The sequence below is a fragment of the Heptranchias perlo genome, chromosome 17 (assembly GCF_035084215.1).
Source record: "Heptranchias perlo isolate sHepPer1 chromosome 17, sHepPer1.hap1, whole genome shotgun sequence".
NCBI classification, from domain to species: domain Eukaryota; kingdom Metazoa; phylum Chordata; class Chondrichthyes; order Hexanchiformes; family Hexanchidae; genus Heptranchias; species Heptranchias perlo.
In genome coordinates, this window is record NC_090341.1 from 23,717,423 (window position 1) to 23,745,001 (window position 27,579).

Below are 27,579 nucleotides of genomic sequence, written 5' to 3' on the forward strand. Positions count from 1 at the left end.
CATAACGTCCTGGGATACATTTCATCAGGTCCCGGAGATTTATCTACCTTGATGCGCGTTAAGACTTCCAGCACCTCCCTCTCTGTAATATGTACACTCCTCAAGACATCACTATTTATTTCCCCAAGTTCCCTAACATCCATGCCTTTCTCAACCGTAAATACCGATGTGAAATATTCATTCAGGATCTCACCCATTTCTTGTGGTTCCGCACATAGATGACCTTGTTGATCCTTAAGAGGCCCTACTCTCTCCCTAGTTACCCTTTTGCCCTTTATGTATTTGTAGAAGCTCTTTGGATTCACCTTTGCCTGATCTGCCAAAGCAATCTCATATCCCCTTTTTGCCCTCCTGATTTCTCTCTGAACTCTACTCCGGCAATCTCTATACTCTTCAAGGGATCCACTTGATCCCAGCTGCCTATGCATGTCATATGCCTCCTTCTTCTTTTTGACTAGTGCCTCAATCTCCCGAGTCATCCAAGGTTCCCTACTTCTACCAGCCTTGCCCTTCACTTTATAAGGAATGTGCTTACCCTGAACCCTGGTTAACACACTTTTGAAAGCCTCCCACTTACCAGACGTCCCTTTGCCTGCCAACAGACTCTCCCAATCAACTTCTGAAAGTTCCTGTCTAATACCATCAAAATTGGCCTTTCCCCAATTTAGAATTTTAACTTTTGGGCCAGACCTATCCTTCTCCATAGCTATCTTAAAACTAATGGAATTATGATCACTTGTCCCAAAGTGATCCCTCACTAACACTTCTGTCACCTGCCCTTCCTTATTTCCCAAGAGGAGGTCAAGTTTTGCCCCCTCTCTAGTCGGGCCATCCACATACTGAATGAGAAATTCCTCCTGAATACACTCAACAAATTTCTCTCCATCCAAGCCCCTAATGCTATGGCTGTCCCAGTCAATGTTGGGAAAGTTAAAGTCCCCTACTATTACCACCCTATTTTTCTTGCAGCTATCTGTAATCTCCTTACATATTTGCTCCTCAATTTCCCGTTGACTATTTGGGGGTCTGTAGTACAATCCTATCAAAGTGATCTCTCCCTTCTTATTTTTCAGTTCTACCCATATAGACTCAGTGGGCGAACCCTCGGATATATCCCCTCTCACTACTGCCGTGATGTTCTCCCTAATCAAGAACGCAACTCCCCCTCCTCTCTTACCTCCTGCTCTATCTTTCCGAAAGCATCTGTACCCTGGAACATTGAGCTGCCAGTCCTGCCCCTCCCTTAGCCATGTTTCAGTAATAGCTATAACATCCCAGTCCCATGTACCCATCCATGCCCTGAGTTCATCTGCCTTGCCCATCAGACTTCTTGCATTGAAATAAATGCAGTTTAATCTAGACTTCCCTTGGTCTTTGCCCTGCTTTCTCAAACCATCTGTCCGGTCATGTTCTGTACACTCTCCCTTACTGCCTTTTGTTTCTGTCACCATTTTATTTCCCACTGACTTCCTGCATCGGTTCCCATCCCCCTGCCACATTAGTTTAAACCCTCCCCAACAGCACTGGCAAACACTCCCCCTAGGACATTGGTTCCAGTCCTGCCCAGATGCAGACCGTCCAATTTGTACTGGTCCCACCTCCCCCAGAACCGGTTCCAATGGCCCAGGAATTTGAATCCCTCCCTCTTGCACCATCTCTCAAGCCACGTATTCATCTTAGCTATCCTGTCATTCCTACTCTGACTTGCCCGTGGCACTGGTAGCAATCCTGAGATTACTACCTTTGAGGTCCTACTCTTTAGTTTAACTCCTAACTCTGCGGTGAGGACATTGTGTTGGCTGGAGCGGGGAGTTCGAAAATGCTGCTGACTGCTTCAAATCAGTGTTGCACGTTGATTTACGTCATAATCTCCTTACACTACATGCTTCCGGTGCTCGTGTGCAACCACCTTTACCAAGACGGCATCCTGCGCATGTCATGCCGGAAGTGCCTTGGACGCTATTTTCGTGCTTGGGAGTCCGCGTTGCACCTACACTATGGGCGCCATGTGGCCCAATTTATTCCCCGATGTCTTTCAAAACTTTTTTGTAACAACTCAAAAGAAAACCGTAGTCTAATCTTAAAGATGCATCCCTTGTTCTAAAACATGTTTTAACTCTCATGTTGCAACGTGACAATGTACTATAATGTAAAATCTAGAAATTCTTTTATGTTACTGTGATAGTAATCAGACATTTACTTATGCTCTGTCTGCTTTCCTGATGTAACCTAAAAACTGCCATGCCTGTGCAATGTTACAGGCAGTTATTTAGTGGAAGAAAGCCTTTTGAAGGTGCTATTGACATTGTAGAAAGCTTTTGTCAGCAACTAATGCACACTTTTTGCTATTCATATAAAAAAAGGAATGCAACCTTGATGGCTAACGATTTTGGGTATGTATTTTTTCTGTTTTCCTTCCATTAACTTAAATTTCCAGAAATCTTAATACATTCATTTCTCAGAAGGAATAAAAATGGCCAAGTCTCAAATTCTCAAAGTTTCCATGGACAGTCTTCAGACCTTTTTTTTGTAAATTAGGTTGCTGTATTGAAGATATTCTTCTACCAGCTTTTCGAGGTTTCTGGCATAGGTCTTATATTTATTGAAAACATGAAACTGAAGTGAAAAAGCACTCAAATTTGCCTCTTCAATCTATTTTAAAATCCGTTATGTTGTTTCTACTTTCTGTAAATCAAATAATTTATTTTGTGTAAATGGTGGGATCATTTTTATTCAACTCTAGCAAATAAAACAGCAATAAATCTTTGAGCATATTCTTAATTTCCCAGTCTTAACATTTCAATACATTAATTCATGATATCCACATTAGCGAAAAACACAATGTAATGTCTGTCATGCATTTTGGACATTGCCTCATAGATATTGTCATAAACATATAGAACTTTGTAAATAATCCTGCAATATTTCTGAAAAACAAACAGCCTTACTAACCACCTTTGTTCACGTGACCTTATATCTTATCTTCAGTGATATCAAAAGATAAGTGATAACCTTCATTTTTTGATGTTGTTTGATATCCTTTAACAGCTTGAGAGAAGCATGTCTATGTAAATACGATAACTGAATGACAGTGTTTTGAAAGCTTGAGAATACAAATTACTGATGGCAGCAAGTGAGTTAAAGACATTAAAATCTCTTGTAACTACTTGTAATTTATTCATTGTTATCCATTTTTGCAAATGTTTAGTGAAGCATCTTATTCTATAAACAATTTTGAGCTGGATATGTTGGAAAAAGAATAACAGTCTCTCAATTCCTACGTGGGTTTGAATGTAAAGCACATTTATTGGTCCTGCACAATAGAATGGTTATATATTCAGGAAGGCGATGCTGAAGTTCTGATCCTAATCATCCGCTAGTGTACTTATACTGTGCTACTGGTAGCTTCAGAATACAGTTCACAGTTAGCAGAACTCTTGTTAATTGCGGACTGCCCCATGTTGTGAAATATACTCAGTGTGGACGTACTCAAAATTTAACACAATCAAAATATTTTTAAAAACTTTGCATCAGTTAATAAAGTTCCCAATCTACAAATGAATCTTTGTGTTAGCAGTGAGATAGCTTTGCTGCACCTTGAGATAATTAAGGTATCAGCCTTGGCTCAGTGGTCGCACTCCCGCTTCTGAGATGATGGGCCAAATGGCGGCCCCCTGTGCTGTATGATTCTATGATAATCTATGATGAGTCAGAAGATTGTGGGTTCAAGTTCCACTCCAGAGACTTGAGCGCAAAATCTAGGCTGACGCTTCAATGCCGTGTTTCCTACGTTACGTTACATTTCAAAAAATACTTAATTGGCTGTAAAGCTCTTTGGGACGTCCTGAGGACGTGAAAGGCATTGTATAAATGCAAGTCTTTCTTTCTTTTCATTTTCTTTCTGTATATTTCCAACTGAGGCAAACCAATCTTTATAAACTATATCAAAATACATGGGGGCAATTCTAACCTGGGAAAACTGACGGGATCGGGTGCAACGTTGGTTTTCAACCCTGCCAAATTTTACTCTTTGAAGTCAATAGAGAGTAATATCGGGCGGGATGTAAATCTAAGATTCCACCCGATCCCGTTGGTTTCCCATTAGGCGAGTTAGGTTAAAATTGCCCCCATAGTCTTGTGAAATACATGAGTTGTTCTGTCATATATACACTATTTTACCTCCTGAATTCCTCTTTTTGGTTACAGCAAAGCTAGTGCTCTTTATTACGTACATGCCATTTTATTTCTGATATTCTGACAGGTATTGCTTTAAAATGTCAGGTCTAGCCAGCATAATAAAATGGACAATTACATGGTGACTGAAATACCATGGAATACTAAAAAATAACCTGAAAGGACAATTAGCAGGAATTGGTGAAATTTACAAATTGGGTTGTCAATTAAAACCTTTTATTTAAGTGGCTTTACACAGCCTCCATATATTAGCCAAACCGTTAATCACCTGACCCATATTACCACTTCTTGAATCAGTTAACACGAAAATAACAGATTATTACAATGATTATACTGCCATATTTTGAGCCACGTCCATTAGTTGATTGAGCAATAAGATTCGTTAATGGGTATTCCAGTGCTCACTATGCATATTTCTAACCATTTATAAAACCTGAATACCATTAAATCTTCCCAATTTGAAGAATATTTATTCTCCTTGGCCCTGAAATTACACCACAGGGTCTATTTTCAACTTACCGCCCGGGCAAAAATCTGGCAATATAGATCCGCTGCCTGTTATAGAATTCACCCAATTTGTATTTCCAGTTTTACGCCTGGGCAGCAAGTTGAAAATCCTCCCCCATGGATACTAGCATATGGGTGCTTAAAGCATTTAGCTGAATTTTTTTTCTCTATTTTAAAGGAAGGATTCACCAATTTATTTCTAGCCCCTTGGATAAAACAGCTGCTTGTATTTCAGACAGAGTTGAGAAAAGCATCAGCGCTGAAATTGTGCCATAGGACACTGGTGTACAAATACAAACACAGGAACAATGACGCACAGGAAAATACCTTCTGGTCCATTCAGCCTGTCCCACACAATTGTGATACCTTACAATATATACACTCTCCACCCTACCCGAAACCATGTGATATTCTGGGAGAGGCGAAAAAACAGATCGAGACCAATTTGGAGAAAGATATTTGAGAAATTCCTCTCTGACCCCCCCCTCCCCTCCCCTGCGGCCCCCATAACTAGTCTAGGAGATGTCACTCTGGCCCTGATCATTCTGTGAAGTACCTATCTTTTGTATGAAATAATCTCCGCCCCAGACAGAAACACGTCCAGCTCTCACTTGAAGGAATTCAACGAATCGGCGGCCACACATGAGCCGGCAGCCTGTTCCAGAGGTCCACTGTTCTCTGGGAAAAGAACCACCTCCTAACATCTAACCTAGATCTGGCCTTGTAGAACTTAAAATTGTGACCTCCGGGTCCTCCCTAATCTATTTAATTGGAACAAACTGTCAACTCGTGCTTGATGTCTTTTTCTGAAATTCCTTTCTGCGCTATTTTTGGGGAAGCAGTAACTATTAATTTAATGCCTCTGCTAAAACAGCAGAGAGAAGAAATTCTGATCAATACATTTGGGTACATTCAGCAATCCCGTGCTCTCTGCAGGAAACCTCATGAAAAGGGGTTGGAAATAGGGCTACAACATTGAGCATGGGAGTGCTGAATTGGCGCTGTTGAGTGATTGTATGCTGGTAACTCATCGTATAATATCAGGGCCATCATTTTTACAAAGGGATTTTATTTTTTTGTTTGTATCAAGCCATAAACATAAAAATGTATACTCTTTCTGTGACTTGCTGGTGAAACAAGAAATATTGATGACCTAGCCAACCACACAAATTTATTGTTTAATCCATATTTATGTTGCCATCTTTTGCTTTTGTCCCTACTGTTGTCTGTCAGCGCCATGCATATAATATATAGGCAGATATTGTATCAACTGGCCCCTGCAAAGTCAGTTGAGTTTATCACCAACACTAACTGTGGAAAATGTACTATGGTTCAAGTTTTTTTTAATTAGTTTATAGGATGTGGGCGTCGCTGGCGAGGCCAGCATTTATTGCCCATCCCTAATTGCCCTTGAGAAGGTGGTGGTGAGCCGCCTTCTTGAACCACTGCAGTCCATGTGGTGAGGGTTATCCCACAGTGCTGTTAGGAAGGGAGTTCCAGGATTTTGACCCAGCGATGATGAAGGAACGGCGATATATTTCCAAGTTGGGATGATGTGTGACTTGGAGGGGAACGTGCAGGTGGTGTTGTTCCCAATGTGCCTGCTGTTCTTGTCATTCTCGGTGGTAGAGGTCGCGGGTTTGGGAGGTGCTGTCGAAGAAGCCTTGGCGAGTTGCTGCAGTGCATCCTGTGGATGGTACACACTGCAGCCACAGTGCGCCGGTGGTGAAGGGAGTGAATGTTTAGGATGGTGGATGGGGTGCCAATCAAGCGGGCTGCTTTGTCCTGGATGGTGTCAAGCTTCTTGAGCATTGTTGGAGCTGCACTCATCCAGGCAAGTGGAGAGTATTCCATCACACTCCTGACTTGTTCCTTGTCGATGGTTGAAAGACTTTGGGGAGTCAGGAGGTGAGTCACTTGCCGCAGAATAAATTGTCAGTTTTTCATTTCTGAAAAGGATGAATAAATTAAATACATAAATTTACATGTTGTCATGGCAATTCTTGGCAGTTGCTGCCTGTGTGAAGTGGTGAAGTGGACAGTCTGTCTATTGGGTGGCTATGTTGGCTGCTGCATTTTAAAATGGTTTTGAATGTTTTTGATCCCTCAGAACACTATAGTTGGAGTCCCCTATCACCTATAATAAACGTCCACTATCTCACTGTAAATCAATGCAAAGGTAATGAAAATAACAATTTTGTGCAACTGCACAAGAATGAAACACCATTTTGGTTTTTAAAATTGATCCCTTAAGATTTTTGTATCTGATAGTATCCATTTTATTTTTTGAGAGTTTGTTTCTTGGATGCTTATGTTGATTTAGGTTGGGCAATTTAGAAACATATTCAGGGATGTAATTTGATGAGATGTCATATGTTTATCCAATGGTAGAGGTTGACATCTATTATTTTGTTTGAGTTGTTAACAAGTTCTTTCAATTTTGCCAGAAAGCATTTATATGTTTAATCCTTCATTATAATTGGAGTGGTGAACTGTGTGTACTGTGGTAGCCACTTGCTTTATTCATGAAATGACTATGCACTGACTACTTCTCTACCGAAAAAAACCAGCACTTCTATCACCGTTTGTAAAAACAATGAGCGCAGTAGCTTGGAAATTACTGTGAGCGATTGTTACTGCACAAAAAGCTCTCCACTCAGAGGCACTAACCCATTTAACTTAAATTAGTTAACATCTCTGTTAAAATAACATACAAAAATGTTAAGCATTCATGTAACCATATTCCCAATAATTTACCCATTATTTTCTTTGCTGGCTGCATGAATAATTCTCCATCTGCTGGGACTAGATGGTCTGGGATACAGAACTCTACAGCAACTTGCAAAGTTTTTCTGTTCTTTCCCTGCCGGAGGCATAATTTAATCTGGCCAAGTGACCAATATTAGATTTATTTACCTCCAGTATGATCCTTCATCTGACTAAAGACTGGCAATCTATCCAACTGAGTGAGACAAACAAGTTCTAGCAACATGCAGCCTAGGAATTCAAACTTGCATTGTTCAATCTGTGAGTCAACCCGAAGTTACTTAAGTTATTAAATTGCCTTGATAAATCCTGTATTTAAACATGAGTCAGAACATGTATTCCCAAAAGCATAGTAATAAAACTGTCAAACATTAACAAATGTTATGTAATGGCAGACATCTGGGTTCATAATTACTTTCTTTAATGCAACAGCTATTCTATAAAAGTTTGGAAAGTGAACCTCTAGGGTTTTAATGTTGTTTAATGTAGTTTGTATAATCTGTTATCCGCAAATGTGACACTGAACAAATTTAAGCTTCCATAGACAGAAACATGTCTTCCACCTGAAATACCATGTTGTTTGTCTATAGAATTGTTAATTACATAAAGAATGCTCCATAAAATTAATTTCGGATAAGAAAATTGTGGATCGGCACAGTTCAAAACAATCTTAATGACATTTTTGCCAGTGCTGGACTTTGAACTTCTTACCAATATCTAAATTGGAAAAGCATTAATGGTATTTGAAATTCTCAGAGATCATTGTGGTGCAAATCATAGCAGATTTGTATTGACAGTGCCATTTTTGATAATCTGAAAATTGCTTTTGCAAACCAGGTATTTCTGTCACTAATGTGTAATTAACTGGATTTAAAGTCTTGTATTTCCTTATAACTTGTTTTCAATATTTTTTGTTTTTACATTCTGTTTTATAGGAATCGTGGACTTGAAAATAATAGTAATTTATGGTTTGTCAATTTCAACGTATTTTTTCTTCCTAAAGACACATATGCATTAAGCAAATATAGGGTTTGTTATGCTATGTTGTGAAAATGAAGAAATATATGGAATTTGGTAATTTACAAAATTTCCTGCAAATTATAGTCAACATCCTTAACCATGTACAGTCCAGCTATTAATTCTTGTCAACCTTTGAAATCTTGTGTGATATGGTATTATTTTAAAATCTGTTTTGTTCAAAAAGGGATGCCATTTTATTTGACAAATGCATTTCTGTATCTAACTGCAGTCAGGGCAGTGAGTCTTCCAATATTCAGTGTTAAATGGTTTAATTTGTTAAAGTTTAAATTTGTCATCAGTATATTTTTGTGTTATGTTTTACCATTCATGTGGTCCAGCCAAGAGTCCAACGTTTAATTTTCCTATGCCAAAAGACTATGTTCAGCATGCTTCATTAAGCATGGTGTAAGGGATTAAAGAATCTAAATCCAAGTTGAAAGGATAGGAGATTTATTTGCACTGCAAGCAAGTTGACTGCTTGGATTATTTAATCTCCTGTCACTGTATCTTGGTCCTCAGACGAGTCAGCAGCATACATCTTCTCACTTCAGAGCTAAATAGGAGATATGAAACTTTCTCATGGCATTTGAACTGTAATATTTTTCAAGGAAGAAGTTATGGTCTACTTTCAATAAATACCAGCAGAATTCCTGTGGTATTGGTGACAGTGAGTCAAGGCAAATGCGATGATAGCACTATCATACCATGTAGCACTCAATGTGACAGCTTTTCGGTTTCGGCAGGTATCAGGTGGGCAGAGCGCACTTGCTGCACGCCTGATGTTGGCGAGAGGCCCAAGCAATGTTCACGGTCGGGCCTCATTACCATTTCGTTGGCGAGCTGTTAGCGTATTTTGAGCAGCTCACCAATGGAAGGGCCTGAAAATCTGGCAGCTTGACCGCGGAGCTTAGCTGGTCCAGGTAAGTTAAGCGGGGACGGGGGGAAGCAATCCTAGGAGAGAGCCATTAAGGCTCACCACCACCTTAGGGGCAATTAGAGATGGGCAATAAATGCTGACCTTGCCAGCAATGCCCACATCCCATGAATGAATAAAAAAAATCTATCCAATTTGCATTTGAATGAATCAATACTAACTGCTTCTTTGTTTCTCTCGGGAGCCTGTTCAATAGATTGACCATTCGCTCACAGAAGTATTGTTTCGGCAGATTAGTTTTGAATTTACTTCACTTCAAGTGCAGGCTGTGACCTCTGGTTCTACTGTTCTGGACAAGATGAAATAGCTTGTCATGGTCTACATTATCTAGTCCCTCTGGAATCCTAAAATCAGCAATCATGTCACCTCTTAACCATCTCTTTACCAGTGAGAACATGCCTAGTTTACATAATTGAAGCAATCATGGGGATCTTACCTGTACTGGAGCGTTCTGCAGTGGTATCTTTAAGGACCACTTGTTAGGCTGCTCAATGCAAGTACCAATGGAATGAGCATGTGTGGCACACTGTTTATTCATTGGCAACTGAAAATTGATTTGGGGTCCTATTGATGTCATACGACCACGATTTGAGGTGCCCGCCTGTTTTCAGCAGCTGTCTGGGCTGCCAATATCACGGACTCTAACAAAATGGCGGCAACCCATACTCCAGCCTAGGAGTACTGGAAACCGGGAACATTGTGGTCTGGGGCATGGAAGAACATTTGGTGGTGTTGGGCTCTGGTAGCAATCATGAAGACATGTGAGTTCTTGTGGTGTGGTCTGAGGCCTGGGAGTCCCTGGAGGTGGCGGGGGGTGGAGATGGAGAGAAGATGGTGCCTGGGAATACTGAGAGGCAGGAGCACTCAAGGGGGAGTCAGCTCAGTTTGTGTTCCGCCAGGACCACTCGGCTCCAGACCTCATTACAACCTAGGTCCAAAGATGGACAAAAGAGCTGAATTCCAGAGGTGAGGTGAGAGTGACTGCCCTTGACATCAAGGCAGCATTTGACCGAGTGTGGCACCAAGGAGCCCTAGTAAAATTGAAGTCAATGGGAAGCAGGGGGAAAACTCTCCAGTGGCTGGAGTCATACCGAGCACAAAGGAAGATGGTAGTGGTTGTTGGAGGCCAATCTTCTCTGCCCCAGGACATTGCTGCAGGAGTTCAGGGAAGTGTCCTAGGCCCAAACATCTTCAGCTGCTTCATCAATGACCTTCCCTCCATCATAAGGTCAGAAATGGGGATGTTCACTGGTGATTGCACAGTGTTCAGTTCCATTCACAACCCCTTAGATAATGAAGCAGTCCGTGCCCGCTGCAGCAAGACCTGGACGACATCCAGGCTTGGGCTGATAAGTGGCAATTAACATTCGCGCCAGGCAATGACCATCTCCAACAAGAGAGAGTCCAACCACCTCCCCTTGACATTCAAAAGCATTACCATCACCGAAACCCCACCATCAACATCCTGGGGGTCACCATTGACCAGAAACTTAACTGGACGAGCCACGTAAATACTATGGCTCCAAGAGCAGGTCAGAGGCTGGGTATTCTGCGGCGAGTGACTTACCTCCCGACTCCCCAAAGCCTTTCCACCATTTACAAGGCACAAGTCAGGAGTGTGATGGAACATTCTCCACTTGCCCTGGATGAGTGCAGCTCCAACAATACTCAAGAAGCTCGACACCATCCAGGATAAAGCAGCCCTCTTGATTGTTACCCCATCCACCACCCTAAACATTCACTCCCTTCACCACCGACGCACAGTGGCTGCAGTGTGTACCATCTACAGGATGCGCTGCAGCAACTCGTCAAGTCTTCTTCGACAGCACCTCCCAAACCTGCGACCTCTACCACCTGGAAGGACAAGGGCAACAGTCACATGGGAACAACACCACCTGCACGTTCCCCTCCAAGTCACACACCATCCTGACTTGGAAATATATTGCTGTTCCTTCATCGCCGCTGGGTCAAAATCCTGGAACTCCCTACCTAACAGCACTGTGGGAGAACCTTCACCACACAGGACTGCAGCGGTTCAAGAAAGTGGCTCACCACCACCTTCTCGAGGGCAATTAGGGATGGACAATAAATGCTGGCCTTGCCAGTGACGCCCACATCCCATGAACAAATAATGAAAAAAAGACTGAGGGGGAGGGGGCAATGCTGTGTTAGTGGACAGTCAGAGAGAGGGTTGCGGCACTGAATGGGCTGGGAGTGAGAAGCCCTGGAGATTGGGGTGTTGGGACTGTTTAGGGTTTTAGTTGCAAGAAAAATGGGTGGACTGAGGTGATGAAGTACTGGGATAGGCCCATTGAAGGAGGACTGAGTTGTGGGAGCACTGAAGAAGAAGCTACAGTCACTAAAGGGGGAAGATAGGTGCTGGAGGCATTTGGCAAGATGCCCAACAGTTCCTGCCCTCTTCGAAATCTCTTGCATGTAATCTTGTATCTAAGTCCATTTGTTCTTCTCCCTCAACAACTGGAAATAGTCTACTTCTATCTACCATGTCCCATGCTTTCTTAGTTTTAGACACTTCTATCATATTGGCCCATAGTCTGCATTGTTATAATGAAAAAAGACCCAAATTTTCAAGTCTTTGTAGTTGTATTTTCTTAATAAGAGTCTAAATAGGGTAGAGGCGCAGAGGGATCTGGGAATACAGATACACAAATCATTAAAAGTAGCAACGCAGGTTAATGAGGGGATGGAAAAAGCAAACGAAGCACTGGGGTTAATTTCGAGAGGGATAGAATTGAAAAGCAGAGAAGTTATGTTAAACTTTTATAGAATCTTGGTTAGATCACACTTGGAGTACTGTGAACAGTTCTGGTCACATGTTATAAAAAGGATATAGAGGCACTGGAGAAGGTTTACTGGGATGAAAGCAGAACTGAAAGGTTATACCTATCAGGAAAGATTGACAGGCTGGGGTTCTGTTCTCTTTTTTTTAAAAAAAGAGGAGACTGAGGGGTGACCTGATAGAGGTCTTTAAGAATATGAAAGGCTTTGATAGGGTAGACATAGAGAAGATGTTTCCATTTGCGGGGGAGACCAGAACTAGGGGCCACAAATATAAGATAGTCACTAATAAATCCAATAGGGAATTCAGGAGAAACTTCTTTGCCCAGAGAGTGGTTAGAATGTGGAACTCACCACCACAAGGAGCAGTTGAGGTGACTAGCATAGATGCATTTAAGGGGAAACTATATAGGAACACGAGGGAGAAAGGAATTGAAGGAGATGTTGATGGGGTTAGATGAAGAAGGGTGGGACGAGGCTCGTTGGAGCATAAACACCGGCATGGACCTGTTGAGCCAAATGGCTTGTTTCTGTACATTCTGTGTAATTCTTAAATCCAGTAGCATCCTTGTGAATGTGCGTTCTACCCTCACTAAAACCTCAATATCCTTCCTATTGTGTGGAGCCTAATAACGCTCACAGTACTCTTAACTGAGGTCTTATTAAGGTTTTGTATTGGCTCAGCATTACCTCTTGGCTTTTATATCCTATACCTCTTGAGATGAAACTTAGAATTGCATCAGTTTTTTTTTTAAACAGACTTATCAACTTGAGATGCTGCCTTTAGTGTCCTGCGAACATGTAACCCCAAATCCCTCTGCTGTTTCACAGCACCGAACCTACTATTTACAGTATAGTTACTGCTTTTTTTTTTAACTAAAATGAATCAACCCACATTTACTGACACTGAATTCTACCTGCCACTTTTAGCCCATTCCCCCAGCTTACCAATATCCCTTTGCAGCTTCCTTTGGTTTTCTGAAGAATTAACTATATCTCCCAGTTTGGTTTCATTTGCAAATTTTGACACCACTCTCTTTTGGCCTATACCCAAATCATTGATATACACAGTGTGCAGAAGTGGCCTCAGAACTGAACCCTGTGGGACACCATTATCCACTTCCAACCATTCTAAGAAACTGCCCTTAACTCCTATTCTCGGTTTTCTCCCTTCTAACCAATTTTAATCCAATTTCCTGTCCTTCCCCCTAATTCCATGTTCTTTATTCTTCTCTCGTGATCTCCTGTGTAGTACCTTATCAAAGGTTTTTAAAAGTCCATATACACTACATCCACTGCATTTCCCCATCTCCCATGTCTGTTACCTACTCAAAGAATTCTGAGATTTGTCAAGCATGATTGTCCCTTTTGAAATTCATGCTGACTATTACTATTTTGTCTTTATCTAGATACAGTGAAGCCTGTAAATTACAGACACTTTAGTGACTGGCATCAGCTGTCCTTTTTTTGCAGGTGTCCTTATTTTCAAAATGACCATTGTATGTACTGTAAAAATTTTCAGTAGAATAGGGAGTTATTTACCCAACATCCATAGTGGCAGAGGAACCGCTCTGTCCCTGGGGAATAGCTGTGCAAGCATTCAATCCAGGAGATAGAGAGGTTTCTCTGCCGCTATGCATGCTGGGTGAAGAGCTTCCCATTCCACAAAAGCTGTCTCTCAAAACCCACTGCTGCCTTGTGCTGACCGGCATACACTGACCATACTATGACTCAGTGAAAGTTCCAGATACAGCAGCTTTGCAATAGGCTGTGTCCCGTGTTTTAAGTTGTAAAAGGGCTTGGTGCATTGAAGGCTGTCCATAGTTCGTAATTTACTAGTCTCTGTGATTTCAGGGTGCCTCTTTTGTATTTTACCATGTCAATTATTTGCGTCTTTCAATAAGTGTCTGTTTTTTGGGGGTGACCGTTTTTACAGGTTTCACTATACATGGTAATTTCATCCTTAATTAAAGACTCAAAGTTTTCCCATCGCAGATGTTAAGCTAACTGGCCTGTAATTACCCAAATTAGTTCTGTCTTCCTGAGTTCTACATTGGCTACTCTCCAGTCCTCCGAAGCACATCCACAGTCAATGGAACCCTCAAGTATAATTTTTAAGAATGTCATATGAATGCACTTTTGCCTCTGAGTCAGAAGATTGTGTGTTCAAGCTCCACTCCGGTGACTTGGGAACATAATCTCGGCTGACACTCCATTGCAATACTGAGTGAGTGCAGCACAGTCAGAGGTGCTGCCTTACATATCAGATATTAAACCATGAACCCATCTGCCCTCTCAGGCGGACATAAAAGATCCTATGGCACTCTAGGGTGCCTCATTGCATTCCGCTCAATACAGCTTATTGATTACAGGTACGTTACAGATTAATTACAGGTGTATTACAGATTCATTACAGGTACATTACATCAATTTGAATTTTACATTCTGCCCGAGGGGGTTTTTCCCTGATTGCAGCCCCTCGGTATACAATGGCGGGAAGGCTCTAAATGGTTGCCTTTCCCCACAGGGCCTTTGTGGCGGCCGCACCCAGCCTCAGTGCTTCCCTGAGCACATAGTCCTGGACCTTGGAATGTGCTAGTCTGCAACACTCGGTCGAGGACAGCTCCTTGCACTGGGAGACCAACAAGTTTCGAGTAGACCAAAGGGCGTCTTTCACTGAGTTGATGGTCTTCCAGCAGCAGTTGACGTCTGTCTCGGTTGCGTCCCAGGGAATAGCCCATAGAGCACAGAGTCCTGTGTTACGGAACTGCTCGGGATGAACCTGGACAGATATCACTGCATCTCTCTCCAGACCTTCTTTGCAAAGGCACATTCTAGAAGGAGATGGGTGACGGTCTCGTCTCTACCGCAGCCTCTTTGGGGACAGCGCGCGGTGGCACTGAGACTCCGGGAGTGCATGAAGGTTCTGACAGGAAGGGCCCTTCTCACCACCAGCCAAGCTAAGTCTTGGTGCTTGTTTGACAGCTCTGGTGATGAGGCATTCTACCAAATGACATTAACAGTCTGCTCAGGGAACCCACCGACAGGATCCACCATCTCCTTTTCCCGCAGGGTCTTGAGGACGTTACGTGTGGACCACTTGCTTGATCGCTTTGTGGTCAAAGGTGTTTTTCTGCACAAACATTTCCACGAAGGGCAGTGGGGCGGAACGTTCCAACTGGATGGAGCGTTCCGTGGCAGCGTGGCCAGGCCCATCCTTCGCAACACCAGGGACAGATAGAACCTCAGCATGGAGTGACACTTTGTGTTTGCGTACCAAGGGTCTATGCACAGCTTGATGCAGCCGCACACAAAGGTGGCCATCAGGATGAGGGCCACGTTGGGCACGCTTTTTCCCCCTTTCTCTGGAGATTTGTACATTGTGTCCCCACGGACAAGGTCCATTTTTGATCTCCAGATAAAGTGGAAGATGGCTCGGATGACTGCCACGGCGCAGGAGCGAGGTATGGGCCAGACCTGCGCCATGTACAGTAATACCGAGAGCACCTCGCACCTGATGACTAGGTTCTTGCCCACGATCGAGAGGGATCATCGCTCCCACAGTCCCAGTTTCTGCTTCACCTTGGCAATCCGCTCCTCCCAGTTTTTGGTGCACGCCCCGGCCCCCCCGAACCAGATCCCCAGCACCTTCAGGTAATCCGACCTGATAGTGAAAGGGACAAAAGATCGGTCGGTCCAGTTCCCAAAGAACATGGCCTTGCTCTTGGTACGATTTATCCTGGCCCCCGAAACCAGTTCGAACTGGTCGCAGATGCTCATCAATCTGCGGACCGACAGCTGATCCGAGCAAAAGACGGCGAGGTCGTCCATGTACAGGGAGACCTTGACCTGAGTGCCTCCGCTGCCTGGGATCGTCACCCCTCTTATGCCCGCATCCCTCCTGATGGACTCGGCAAAGGGTTCGATGCAACACACGAACAAGACAGAGGAAAGAGGACAGCCCTGCCTGACTCCAGATTTGATCGGAAAGCTTTCTGATTCCTACCCTTTGATTGAAACTGTGCTACTGATGGCTGTCTAGAGCAGTTGGATCCAATTGCGGATTCCCTCCCCAAACCCCACTTTGGAGAGTACGTCCATCATGTACGTGTGGGATAGTCTTTCAAAGGCCTTCTCCTGGTCCAGGCTGATCAGGCAAGTGTTCACCCCCCCTGTCAAGTACGTAGGCGATCGTATCCCTGAGTAGTGCCAGGTTATCAGAGATCTTCCTGCCGGGTACAGCGCAGGTCTGATCGGGGTGGATCATCACCTCCAGGGCTGACTTGACCCGATTGGCGATGACCTTGGACAGAATTTTGTAGTCCACATTAAGTAGTGAGATGGGTTGCCAATTTTTGATTTCTTCTCTCTTCCCCCTTCTGCATGTACATGAGGGTGATGATGCCTTTCCTCATGGAGTCTGACATGCTGCCTGCCAGAAGCATACCCCCGTACACTTCCAGCAGGTCTGGGCCCATCCAGTCCCACAGAGCCGAGTACAACTCCACCAGTAAGCCGTCGCTTCCGGGAGTCTTACTCTTTTCAAAGGAACAGATGGCCTTTGTCAGTTCATCCAGAGTTAGCGGGTGATCCAGACTCTCCCGCTTGCTGTCGTCTAGAACCTCTGTGATAGACGACAAGAAGGACTGGAAGGCCTCGCTGTTTGTGGGCTTCGCGTTGTACAGTCCGGTATAAAAGGATTTGCAGATCCTCAGTATGTTGGGCTGCGAGGACGTGACCGAGCCGTCCTCTTCCTTCAGGCTGCTGATCACAGAGCTCTCATAGTGCACCTTTTGGAAGAAGAAACGCGAGCAAGTCTCGTCCTGCTCCACGGAGCGGACTCTGGACCGGAAGATCCTCTTGGAGGCCTCGAAGGCAAAGAGCGAGGCTTGCTGGTCCTTCACCTCTCTGAGTTCCTCACCGACATCGATCCCCATCGACTGCAGCAGGAGAAGATTCTGCATGCTTTTCTGGAGTCGGGACATTTCCCTCTGCCTCTCTCGCCTTCTGAACACCTTTGAGGATGAAGAACCTCTTGATGTTCGCCTTGATGGCTTCCCACCAGTGCACTGGGGAATCAAAGAGGGGCTTTACGGTTCTCCAACCTTTGTAATGAACTGTAATTATGTACAATGTGTTCATTGCAGGTTACATCAAGTACAGTTCAAATTGTACAATTTGTATTGTATACGTTTGGAATGTGATATGACAATTGTATTGTATGTATTGTTGCAAATTTTATGAATAAAGTATATTTTTTGAAAAAAAAAGATCCTATGGCACTATTCGAAGAGGGCAAGGGAGTTCTCCCGGTGTCCTGGCCAACACATCCCTCAACTAATACGACCAAAAACACATGATCTGGTCATTTATTTCATTGCTGTTTGTGAGACCTTGCAGTCCATAAATTGGCTGTCGTGTTTCCTGCATTACAACAATGATTACACTGCAAAAGTACTTCATTGGTTGTGAGGTGCTTTGGGACATCCTGAGGGCATGAAAGACGCTATACAAATGCAAATTCTTTCTTTTCTCTAAGCATTCATTCACTGATATTGCTATCAGTGATTTCTAGGCTGTTATCTGAATGAAAGTGATCTTCTGATTTTTGTCATTTAATTCACAAATAAAACAAAAAAAACTATATTTACAATTTATAATGCCTCCAATCTAATAAAAATCCTCTTACAATTTCCTGTACTACATTGCCACTATGAAATAAAATTAGAGTCAAAGCACTGTGAGAGGTGTCCTTATCTTGCAACAGGGTGCATTAAAGCCAGTTAAAATCTGCAGAAGCAAATAGAAGGAAAAAAAGAAGCAGCTACTTATCCTGAAAGATGCAGTCTTGCTTGTTCAATTCACAGGCATACGCAGGATGCAATGGAGAAGGGAAGGGGCTGTGCCAATTTATGTCACTAATGGTATTAAAGTGTCCTCTGCCCTTCAGTATTCTGCATGTTGCAGCTTTTCTCCCCTTCACTTGTCTTAGTGCATATGCATGCATAAAATAGGATAAGGAAACCTTGGGTTTTTGTTTTCTTTTTCCAGCTGATACTAGCTGATCAACACACAAGTGCATCAAGGTGACATATTGTAACATAAAATGATCTTTTATTGTAGGTAGCAGATTTGCTTTGGTGTGACAGCATCACCCTGGAATTTCATACATTTTTCATTAATTACATCAGCTCTCATGAATAATTTTGGAGCTCTTTTACTTATTACAAATCATCATACAGTGAGCTGCATTAATATTTTTAACTTATGAGCAGCAACTATCTAATGATTATAATATGTTAACCACAGAGAAAGCCGATCTGATGACAACTCAGTGTAGGAAACCTCCTCTGCATAGCTGGAATGTTAAGGATGCACACCATACAATGTGCACGATTGGGGGTGGGGCGGTGGGTGGAGTTGAACAGGCTGAACATCCATTTCTTTTTCCTTTCTTGTATTCTTAAACTGGAAGAATCCATTGGTTGTTCGTGGCCATTGAAACTAAATGTACCAGAAATTATAATACGTTGTGTGATTTATTGTAAGTGCAAATGTGCCAACCATTAGCATTTCATGTGGACATTCGGGGCCTAGAAATTCAATCGCGCCCAAAAACGGATGTGCAGGGGGCGGGCCATGTGCTGCACGTGTTTGCTCACGTGGGTGCAAGGACAACGCCAAATTTGTGGCGGAAGCTCATTATAATGAATCAGGCGTGTAGCTACTGCTTATTGGCTGAGTGCCTGTTTGGGGGAGGGGGGGGTGGCGGCAGGAAATCGGGCTTCACTGATACTACTTAAAGGCAGCCAGCACCTCTTAAATGGGATGTGCACTGTGGCTGCAGACAGCAGGGAAGCTTCCAAAGTTGAAAAATGGCTGCAAGAGGTTCAGAGAGGGCATCCAGTTTCTCCAATGCAGCATTTGAAGGCCTGGTCTAAGCAGTGGACAAGAAGAGGGAGATCCTGTTCCACCCAGGGAGCAGAATGCCCTCCAGGCAACTCCTCTGCCGCCAATGGAAGAGGTCGCCAAGGATGTCAATGCCAGGTATTTAGCTCCAAGGATATGACTTCAGTGCTGGAAAAAAGTTCAATGACCTCACCAGAGTTGTCAAGGTAAGAATCTTACCTCTCACATCAATTACTTTCTCCTCACACCTGCATGACCTGCAGCCCCACACCTCACAATACTCTTCACTGTCCTACGATCACTGCACCACATTTCACTTCACCACCTTCTACTCACATACTCTACACCTCCTACTTTCACCACTATTGTAAACCTCACTTCCGCACACCTCACATCTTGTACACAACATCTGCGTGATTCCACCATGACAGATTCACAAATTCTCAAAATAGCTCACAAAGCTGTCATTAACACATTTCCTTCTTTTAGGTTGGAGGAGGTCGCACACAACAAAGGCAGAAGGCGGCGACCGGAGGAGGCTAAGCCCTCCTGCACACTCTTTCCCCATTTAAGAAAGACATGCTGGTCATCATGGGTAGGGGGTGAGTCATAGCCGTGGTGAGTGGCATTGTTGGAGTATAGGTCGCTCAGGGTTTCTTCATAACTCATCGTCTTTTATCCCTCTTACTTCTATCTCACCCTAGGCACTGCATGACAAATTGCAGTTGCCTTCAGCAGCCACTCATCTCTATCTGTTCTCCCTTCACACTAAAAGCTAACCCTTGACCCGCTCTTTCATTTCAGGTGCTGAAAATGTCGAGGGCAGTCTTCCTGAGGATGCAGCATCACGCGATCTGACCCTCGCAAGCACTAGCTCAGAGACTAGCACCACGCATACTTTGGAGGGCAGGTTAGATGAAAGGTCTTCACATGGTGAATCACCGGCTACAAGTACGCAGGAGTTAGGGCAGGGGGGATACGATGCCACTGATGCCAGCTCACTAGAGAGCGAGATCACACATTAGTTCTGCTGCAGAGGACTCAGATGTGGACTTTGAGAGCCCAGGCTACCGAAGAAGGCTAATGGGCATACACCAGGAAATGCTAGGTGCACTAGGCAGCCTACCAGCGAGCTTGCGCACAATGTCTCAGAACATAGAGGAGTCCAGATTCAACTTGTGTTGGGACTTCGCGTAGAGCTTGGAAACCATTCTGTCCAACATTGGGTGAGCGGTCAGCTCCATGAACATGACAGTGGCAACCATAATAATGCAGCCTCTGCTGACGGCTTCCATGGCAGAACGTACTGCTGTGATCAAACCTAGCCCGGGAGATCACATTGACCCTGATTTACATTACAGGATACCTATCTCTTGGAGGTCGTGATCTCTGCTCCAGCCAGAAACAGGTCCAGCTCTCTCTTGAAGCAACCTGTTCCACAGGTCCACTATTCTCTGGGAAAAGAAGAATCCTAACATCCAACCTAATTCTGCCCTTACGTAACTTGTAAGTGTGACTCAGGTCCTCCCTAACCTATCCAGTTGAAATAATTTGTTCATGTAAACACAATCTAGCCTCTTCATTATTTTATAAGCCTTGATCATGCCGCCCCTGAGTTTACCCTTCTCTAAAGTATTCTCTTTAGGCCTATCTGAGTAGCTAATGTTTTAAACTGGGAATCAATCTTGTGGCCCTCCTCTGTACTCGTTCCAAAGCCTCAAAATTCCCCATCAGGTAACTGGACCAAAACTCGACGCATTACTCTAAATGAGGTAAGGGTGGAAATTGCGGAGATACTGGCCGTAATCTTCCAAACATCCTTAGATACGGGACTGGTGCTAAAGGACTGGAGAATTGCAAATGTTACACCCCTGTTCAAAAAAGGGTGTAAGGATAAACCCAGCAACTATAGGTCAGTCAGTTTAACCTCGTGGTGGGAAACTTTGAGAAATGATAATCCGGGACAGAATTAGCAGTCACTTGGACAAGTGAGGATTGATTAGGGAAAGCCAGCACAGATTTGTTAAAGGCAAATTGTGTTTAACTAACTTGATAGAGTTTTTTGATGAGGTAACAGAGAGGGTTGATGAGGGCAATGCAGTTGATGTGTATATGGACTTTCAAAAGGTGTTTGATAAAGAGTTGCATAATAGGCTTGTCATCAAGATTGAAGCCCATGGAATAAAAGGGGCAGTAGCGGCATGGATACAGAATTGGCTAAGTAACAGGAAGCAGAGAGTAGTGGTGAATGGTTGTTCTTCAGACTGGAGGGAGGTGTATGGTGGTGTTCCCCAGGGGTTCGTACTAAGACCACTGCTTTTCTTGATATATATTAATGAGTCGGACTTGGGTGTACAGGACACAATTGGAAGGGTAGTGAACAGTGAGGAGGCGAGTGATAGACTTCAAGAGGATATAGACAGGCTGGTGGCACGGGCGGACTACTGGCAGATGAAATTTAACGCAGAAAAATGTGAGGTGTTACATTTTGGTAGGAAGAATGAGGAGATGCAATATATACTAAAGGGCACAATTTCAAAAGGGGTACAGGAGCAGAGAGATCTGGGGTATATGTACATAAATCATTGAAGGTGGCAGGGCAGGTTAAGAAAGCAGTTAAAGAAGAATACGGGATCCTGGGCTTTATAAACAGAGGCATAGGGCCCGATTTTAGCACCCGGTCTCGGGTGCGTTCTCGGCGGGGGGGCCTCCAAAATCCCGAAATCGAGGAGCGGGACCGGATCGCGCCTCGATCCCGCCCACTTCCGGGGGTGCGTGCGTAGCCCCCGCTGGTGGGAATCCCGCAGGCAATTAAAGCCAGCGGGGTTCCACTTGAGTGTATTTATCGAGGTATTTCAGGTCATTAAATGACCTGATTGAGCTGTTTCTTTAACAAGTGTGGGATTTTACGGTGAAATGAGACTGTTTCCCATACTGGGGGAAACACTCACACTCCCAACGGACGTGTTGCAGCCAGCAGCCTGTGGTAGCTGCCAAGGTGCATTCCACTGGTGGGGGGGGGGAGAGCCTTCACCAACGCAGGAGGACACTCCGTAACATTGGGCAACGCCTGCCCTCCACCACCCTCCTCCAAGCAAGAAGATTCACTGGCGTGGAAATGCAACCCCTGTGCGAGGACACACTTTTCTAGCGTGCACAACCCCGCAGACCTACACCTGCCAGATGGGTGCTGCGTTGACATCCTCGGAGGACGAACAGCATGACCAGCCTCAGCAGCCTCGCAGTCCATGCCGTCCGCCTCAGAGACGTGCATCCCCACAACACGGTGCTGTGGCACATCCACCTGCACAGCAGGATGGAGGGCATCCGCAGAGAGAGATGCGTCGCAGGAGGCACTACCCTCCGCACAGGGTCTACAGACCGAGGCTCAGCTTCATGGACCTCTCTGAGCAGCAGTGCATACATAGGCTCAGAGTCACTCGCCAGGTAGTCGCCGACATCTGCAGCCTCCTTAACGACGAGCTGCTCCCGGATGGACCAAGCAGCATCTTCTTACCCGTCGCCGTCAAAGTCACCACTGCCCTCAACTTCTTCGCCTCCGGATCCTTCCAGGGTGCCACGGGGGACATCACCGGGGTCTGTCAGTCGTCTGCACACAAGTGCATAAGGCAGGTCACCGATGGGTTGTTCCGCAGGGCCTCGAACTACATCAACTTCGCCATGGATGAGCGCAGCCAGACGGATAGGGCGGTTGGATTCCATGCTGTGGCTGGCTTCCCACGGGTGCAGGGTGTAATCGATTGCACCCACATAGCAATACGGGCACCTCCACATGAGCCAGGGCTGTTCATCAACAGGAAAGGGTATCACTCCATGAATGCCCAGCTCATTTGTGACCACCGCCAGAGATTCCAACACGTGTGCGCCAGATACCCTGGCAGCTGCCACGATGCCTTCGTCCTCAGGGAGTCCACCATCCCGCCCCTCTTCCACGCACCCAACGCCGGCAACGGCTGGCTCCTCGGCGACAAGGGATATCCCCTGCACACGTGGCCTATGACACCTCTGAGGAACCCCATTACCGAGCCGCAGCGTCGGTATAATGACAGCCACATTGCTACCAGGTCTACAATTGAGCAGGCTATAGGGCTGCTCAAGATGCGCTTCAGGTGCCTTGATCGTTCCGGGGGTGCGCTCCAATACACGCCACTCCGAGTGGGACGAATTATAGTTGTCTGCTGTGCCCTGCATAACATGGCACTACAGAGAGGGGTGCCGCTGGAGGAGGCCCCATGCACACCCGCCACCCACATTGAGGACGACAATGAGGAGGAGGAGGAGGAGGAGGAAGAGGGAGAGGAGGAGGAACGACCCATGGCCCGAACACCGGCTCACCTGCGTGCTCGTCAGGCCAGGGAGGCACTCATATGCCAACGGTTCTCCTAACATCACACTGTGTGAGGCGTTCACATGCCATAACGTGCACAGACGAGGGTCCATACAGGCTCCCTCCACAGAAGAGTGGTGCCTGTACACCTGCACCCACTGTATTATGCCCAATGGGTGGGATGGGGTGGTCGTTGTCATGATGAGGCGCACGGAAGGGACATATTGCACAAGCTGCAGAATTATGGACAAGAGGTGGCTGCATTGGTGAGAAAAAGTGAGTTTATTTTGTGTTGACATTCAAAGAGTGGAAATAAAAAAACATAGACAAACACCCTGGAGCAATCCCTGTGTGCTCACGGAACTTTAGGCTTTCGTTTCCGGGTACCCCTATGTGGTGCTACCCCTGTGGCACCATCAGAGGTGGTGGCAGGTTGCTCCTGTTCGTGCCCTGACCTGGTAGATGCTTTGGGCCAACGCCCCCTGGGTTTCGGTGCCCGTGAGGGCACCTCCACAGACTGCTCCTCCTGCACCTGTGCAGAGGCAGACTCGGCCACCTGGAGAGGATGGACTATTGCGGGCACTGGTTGAGAGGGGGGCAACGGGTGAGACGTGGGGGCGCCTTGAGTAGCGTCCACACTTCCATTTCCCCGTTCACCATCTTCCCTCTCATGGCCAAGGCCCACATCACCCCTTCCACCCTGCTGGACGGCAGTTTGGATGACGTGGGTGAGACCTTGCAAGGCCACCTCCAATGTATCTGTCAACCTGTTGACGGCGGCAGAATGTTGCTCACCCTGAATCCGAACAGCCGTTGTGAGGGCCTGGATGGACTCATTGGTGAGCTGTGCGTGACGCTCGAGGGAGGCTAGCCTGTCCTCCACCGCAGACGTTCCCACACCTACCCGCGACACTATCTCAGAGATGCCTTCATGTCCCTGCGACACTATCTCGGCGATACCCTCCTGCACCTGTGCCACCATTCCCCTCATGCAGGAGTTGGACTCCTCCATCCTCCTTGTGATTGTGGAGAGTGCGCGTGGTACCTCTCCCAGTACCTCAGCAATGTGCTGGTGCCCCTCGACGACTCTCCTTTTGACTGGTGGCCCCCTGGGTTCAGCATCTGGGTCCGGCTGAGCAGAGCCTGGAGAAGAGTGCTCCCACCGACGCGGACCCTCCGCGGCTGACCCTGCCACCAGGGTCTGCTCATGCTCACGTGTGCGCGGTGACTCACCATGTGCAATCCCAACTAACTGAGGGGGGGGACCCACCGAGGTGTGTGTATCTGCGCTGGTGGATGCAAGGCTCATGTGTGACGATGCACCCTCAGAGACGGGAATCGCCCTCAACCGAAACGTCGATCGCAGACGGCCCTGCAAGAGAACAGAGGGCAATATCAGGCATGTGTCCAAATGTGGCGGTGCGGCATATGCCATGTGATGCTAAGATCATTCGCGCTCATGAGTGATGAGTGCCAGCTTTCCCTTACCGGCCGTTTCGACAGAACCAGACTCTCCATCCGCCACCGACAGGCAATGCAGCGTATGGCTGATCTCCAGTGCCTCGACCTCTGCGTCTGTCAGAGCCACCTCGTGTGGCGGGCCCCCTCCGGTGCGTGCCCTATCGCATGCGTTCCTGCACCTCTTCTCCTGTGAGGGCAAAACACAAAAACGTTATTGAGTGATGATTACAATGTGAGACGCTTCAAGCATTGGTGTGAGTGGGTTGAGCGTGTGGCAGATGGATGGGAGGATGCGTGTGCCACATGGCCATCCCATTGTATGGGCATTGGTGTGTGTGGTAGTGGTCGAGTGGGGACAGGGACGGTGGGTACGTGCAGGCACTGTGAGGATGATAGTTGGGTGGCTGTGAGGATTGGTGCGGGAGCACAGTGCTGTCAGTGGAGATGGGGTTGTGAGGTGGTTGAGGTGATGTGGAAGACGGAGTGACGCAGAGTGCGTTAGTGTACTCACTTTCCCGGACCTGGTGAGGTCATTGAATCTCTTGCGGCACTGAATCCAAGTGCGGGTGGTGTTGCCCCTGCTTGTGACCGCCGCGGCCACCTCCTCCCATGCCCTCTTGGTGGCGCTGCCAGGGCACCTCCTTCCATCCGTGGGGAACAGCGTCTCCCTCCCCCGTCCAGCAGCACCTGGAGGGCGTGGTCCGTGAATCGGGGAGCAGCCTTACCCCTGCGCTCCTCCATCCTTCATGGACTGTAGGTTGTGGCTGGAGGGGCTTTGACTGCCCCTTTAAATAGAGCTCTAACATCGCTCAGACGTCAATGCGCATGCGCAGGCTGCCGTAACTGCCGGCTAATGACATCAATCATCCCGCGATCACGCGCGCAACGCATTCAATTCGGACGGTGCGTTTTTCTCGAGCCCAACTGACCACCCGCTGCCAACCCGCACCCCTGGTAAAATCGGGCCCATAGAGTACAAAAGCAAACCTTTATAAAACACTGGTTCAGCCACAACTGGAGTATTATATCCAGTTCTGGGCACCGCATTTTCGGAAGGATGTGAAGGCCTTAGAGAGGGTGCAGAAGAGATTTACTAGAATAGTTCCAGGGATGAAGGACTTTAGTTATGTGGATAGACTGGAGAAGCTGGGGTTTTTCTCCTTAGAACAGAGAAGGTTGCGAGGTGATTTGATAGACGTATTCAAAATCATGAAAGGTCAAGACAGAATAGATAGAGAGAAACTGTTCCCATTGGCCCAAGGGTCAAGAACCTGAGGACATAGATTTAAGGTGATTGGCAAAAGTATCAAAGGCGACATGAGGAAAAACTTTTTTACACAGCAAGGTGGTTAGGATCTGTAATGCACTGCCAGAATGGGTGTTGAGGCAGATTCAATCATGGCCTTCAAAAGGGAACTGGATAAGTACTTGAACAGAAAAAAATTGCAGGGCTACGGGGATAGTGCGGGGGAGTGGGACTAGCTGAATTGCTCTTATGTAGAGCCGGCACGGACTTGATGGGCCGAATGGCCTGGGATAAGGTAACACCAAGCTTGGGAGTCCCTTCTCCCAGCTATGTCCTCTCTGATGTTCTGTCCCAAACTAGGACCCGCAGCAACTGGTGCAGGAAAACGTATTTAATTCCTAACCCTTCTGCTGCGCCCCCTCCGTAGTTGCAATTGGAGTGCGGCAGAAGTCTGTGGATTTTTGGCCCCATGATCTTTTCCAGCCTTGAGATTTTTTGTGTTTCCTGACATCAGTCCTAAATGTGCCGAAAACTAATTTGAACCTGTGTCTCCTTGTCCTAGTCTTATTACTTAATTAGAAGTGAATTTCTGAATCCAGCTTTTTCATACTGTTTACATAGAGTCTAGTGCACACTTTTGGCTCAACTTGTCTATGCTGACATTTATGCTCCACACGAGCCTCTTGCCACCCCTCTTCATCTAACCCTATCCCCATATCCTTCTTTTCCTTTCTCACTCATGTGCTTATCTAGCTTCCCCTTAAATGCATCTATGCTATTTGCCTCAACTATTCCTTGTGGTAGCGTGGTACACATTCTTGCCACTCTTTAGGTAAAGACGTTTCTCTTGAATTTCCTATTGGATTTATTAGTGACTATCTTTTATTTATGACCTCTAGTTTTGGACACCCCCACAAGTGGACGGTGTAAACCTCTATAGGGTCACCCTATAGTTCTTTCCTTTCAAGGCTGAAGAGTTTATGTTTGTCCAGTCCCTCCTTATAACTCAGTCATCTAAGGATGCTAACGATCAGCCTCATGGTTCTTTTTTGAACTGTCTCAAGGATCAGCCCCTTATGCTTTGTTGACCAAACTTGTCTGGATTAAATTTAATTTGTCATTGTTTCACCAACTTATTATTTTGTTCAACCCATTTTGTGGTTCTCCAACCTGTCTGCTTGAACCAGCTGCCCTTCCTACTTTGGTATCAGCTGCATTGAGTTTTGGAATCCAAGTCATTAATGTAAATTAGAAACTGTAAAGGTCGCAACAGTGATCCCTGGGGAATTCCAGTCAATACCGTCCCACCCTGACATAACTTCCCCCAACCAAGTACCTGTTGCTTTCTGTCTTCAGTTTTATCCATTCCAGAGTTTTACCCTGAATCCCCATTGC

At 45.8% G+C, this 27,579-nt stretch overlaps 1 protein-coding gene across 1 annotated transcript in view; it reads left to right on the plus strand.

Moving 5' to 3' along the window:
- The window catches only part of cacna1db (calcium channel, voltage-dependent, L type, alpha 1D subunit, b), a 529,322-nt gene that overhangs the window by 71,396 nt on the left and 430,347 nt on the right, over positions 1 to 27,579 (plus strand). The gene's annotated exons all lie outside the window — the stretch shown is intronic.